Genomic DNA, 3,384 nt, shown 5'->3' on the forward strand with positions numbered 1-3,384 from the left:
TCCCCCACTCTCACCCCACTCATCCCTCTTAGGATCTTTTCAAGGAGTTCTGGACATGACCACTCTTTCTTCTTTTCCCTTCTGAATTTTGTATCAAGGACTACATCATCCAATGTGCCCTTCTCTTTTTTTAAAAGCATGACAGTAGGATTTAAGGAAGATTTGGTTGCTATTTCATTTCTAGCAGGTCAGTTGACCATGTAGAGGCCCCCATTGACTCAAACACTGTTTACACTATGTATTATTGACAGAGATGAATTATCTGTTTTATCTTTATTGTTCTATTAAAACAAAATGAGAAAAAAATTTAATTCTTTACTTCCAGATTTACTTTTTGTTGTGGAAAGGTTGCTTGCTGAGAAGGCTACATCGAAAGAACATTGTCAAATTTCTCCCTCTTCCTCTCATTTTATTGACGTCTGATTCTGACCAAGGAACAAGATGTCTTTTGACTTTGATAGCAAAAAACTTGACAGCGACAAAGAACTGCAAGCAGCATTGCAACAGGAGCAGGCAAAGGCACAATTCCAGAGTCAGATTCATAAACTGACCGATATCTGTTGGGACACTTGCTTAGATAAACCACGTGATAAGATGGACAGTCGTACAGAGACTTGCATCTCAAACTGCGTCGATCGATTCATAGACACATCTTTGCTAGTGGCCAGTCGCTTTCAACAAATTCTACAAAGAGCTGCATCACAGTAATGCTTTATATAATGTCTTAGATATTCATGCACAAATGATATAATACAAAACTCTTTGTGTGTGTGTTTTTGTTGTTTTTTTCTAGAAGTTAAAAAAAAATTGAATGTGTTTTGACACATCAAATAGGTGGGTTTTTTTTAAATTTTATTTTTGGTAGTCTTTTTTTTACCATTCCAAAAATAAAGAATTCCCAAGAACTTTTATTAGATTTCATCATCTAACTACCATGCAGTTTTTTTTTTTCTTTTATTCTTATTTTATTTTGTTTCATTTCATTTCATACAATAATTTCTAATATTGGCATAAAGCCACATGGGAAAGGCTGCAATTAGATTACCTGCAGTATGTGACTGGTATATTATTTTTTCGACCCCAGGAAGAATGAAGAGCAGAATCAATCTCAGTAGGATTTGAGCTTAGAACATAACATAAAAGAATAAATATCACAAGGCATTTAATCTATCACTCTACTGATTTTGCTATTGGAGTGGATATTACAAAATGGTCCCGGGTCCCTCCACCCACAGAATGATATGATTCACCTTACTGTAAATTCTTTCTACTATAGGCACAAGGCTAGCCAATTACATTGACTCCTGTGCTCAACTGGTACTTATTTTATCAACCCTGAAAGGATGAGAGTCAAAGTCTACTTTGATGTAATGAGAACTCAGAACATGTAGACAGATGAAATGTCACTAAGCATTTTGTTCATTGTGCTAATGTTTCTACCAGCTCACTGCATTACACCTTAATTTAAACTGGTACTACAGTGGTACAATCTAGCTATTTATATACTACTATAGTATGATCCATTTTGCTGTAAATTGGTATCACAGAATAATACAGTCAAGCTATGTATCTGATAGATTGGTACAATTCAGTGGGATCATTGTAAAAATAACTGCTGCTGTTTATCCTCATAACATCCCTAAGATCTAGATGCTCCCGCCATGACTATCTGTTTTTTATTCAGCTATTGTATATCTTGATTATATGGCAGGGTATGATTTGAGAGAGATCAGTTACTATTTCTATTAGTGCTGAGTAACCACACTGAGTAGTGATTCCTCGTCTTTTCTATGCCTTATTCTAGGAAATGTTTGATTAGTTTTTGCATCTACAAAAGTATTATCACATTTAAAGATGAAAATAGTTTTTTTTTTTTTTTAGTTGAACCACATTCAATGATTCAGTTTAATGCAAAAGAATGGTTTTTGTGGGTCAGTTCATTTTGCAGCTATGTAGTTCTGAGTTCAGTCACAGTACATGGCACCTTTGGCAAGTGTCTTCTACTGTAGCCTTAAGTTGACCAAAAGCCTTGTAAGTGAATTTGGTAGACAAAAACTGAAAAAGAAGCTTGTTTTACATATATAGGCATGGCTCTATGGTTCTGTTCATTTTGCAGCCATGTGGTTTTAAGTCCAATCCCATTACATGGCATCTTTGGCAAGTGTCTTCTGTAGCCTCAAGCTGACCAAAACCTTGAGTGAATTTGGTACATGTAAACTGAAAAAGAAGCCTGTTGTACATATATGTGTCACCTTGTCTAGACATCATGCACCACTATCATATAACCACTGATGTTTATTTATGTTCTATGGAATCATATCCAGACTAGGGGAAAATATTACCTTGAAAACGGGTAATGATTGGCAACAGGAAGAGCATTTGGTCATAAAAAAGAGCATCTTTGTTCCTGCTTCTCATTCATGACTTTATCAAAACTTGGAACTTTTGTGCTGATTATAATTTGTAGGACTAGTGAATTCATATAATTCCTAAATTTTGTCTTCATTGACAAAAGAAAATTGAATCCAGAGTCATGCAAAGACAAGGTGCATTCCAGAATTTTGAGACTTTTACTGGAGAGACTATTTATTTCAAAGAAGTACAAAACTAATTTCCTTCAAAGTAGGATAATCTGACTTCAATGCGCTTCTTGTATTGCTCCAGTCATTTCATGAAGGCCCTCTAAAGTGGTGTCCAGGACCTTTGTCACAGCTTCCTTCATCTTCAGCTGTAGATGTCTTGCTATAAACAAGACTCATGGCATTCCTGCATTATATGAGTGGTGGGGAGATGGTTATGATGAGGTGTCACACACAAAATCACAAAATCTAAGATGCATTGAACTAATTCGTATGTATATTGTGTGCTCCGAAAGTTTAAAGATCTACAATTATTACACAAGTAAATACAGTAACATACAAACGTTCTAAAATGTAGCTAAAAACTGTAAGACACCTATTGTAACATCATCATCATCATTTAACATCCTTTTCCATGTTGGCATGGATTATATGGTTTGACAAGGGCTATGCAAAGTTCTCTTGTCTGCTTTGGTATGGTTTCTATAGCTGGATACCTGCATGGACAAGCATTACCAAAGGTGATTTTTAGGATATCAATTATTCTGTGCTGGACCAGTCTTCTTGAGTACAGCAAAACACCAGTCATCTCAGTCCTTTGTCATTTCCTCTGTAAGGCTCAGTGTCTTGAGATTGGCCTTCAATATTTCATCCCATGTCTTCCTGGGTCTCCTTCTTCCACTATTTCTATCCACCTTAATTGATTGGTACTTCTTTATGCACCCGCCTACCACAACAACTGATGTCCTGAAACCACCTTGGTAAAGCTTGCCCATGAGAGGCTCTACCTTGTCAATCTTCTTCC

At 36.1% G+C, this 3,384-nt stretch overlaps 1 long non-coding RNA gene across 1 annotated transcript in view; it reads left to right on the forward strand.

Annotated features, from left to right (window-relative positions):
• The window catches only part of LOC106874187 (uncharacterized), a 3,932-nt gene extending 3,572 nt beyond the window's left edge, over window positions 1-360 (forward strand). Inside the window, exon 3 of the long non-coding RNA XR_001409973.2 lies at window positions 326-360. This is a non-coding gene — a long non-coding RNA (uncharacterized LOC106874187). The remainder of the gene's footprint in view (window positions 1-325) is intronic.
• The last annotated feature ends 3,024 nt before the right edge of the window (window positions 361-3,384 follow it).

Source organism: Octopus bimaculoides, chromosome 13 (assembly GCF_001194135.2).
Source record: "Octopus bimaculoides isolate UCB-OBI-ISO-001 chromosome 13, ASM119413v2, whole genome shotgun sequence".
NCBI classification, from domain to species: domain Eukaryota; kingdom Metazoa; phylum Mollusca; class Cephalopoda; order Octopoda; family Octopodidae; genus Octopus; species Octopus bimaculoides.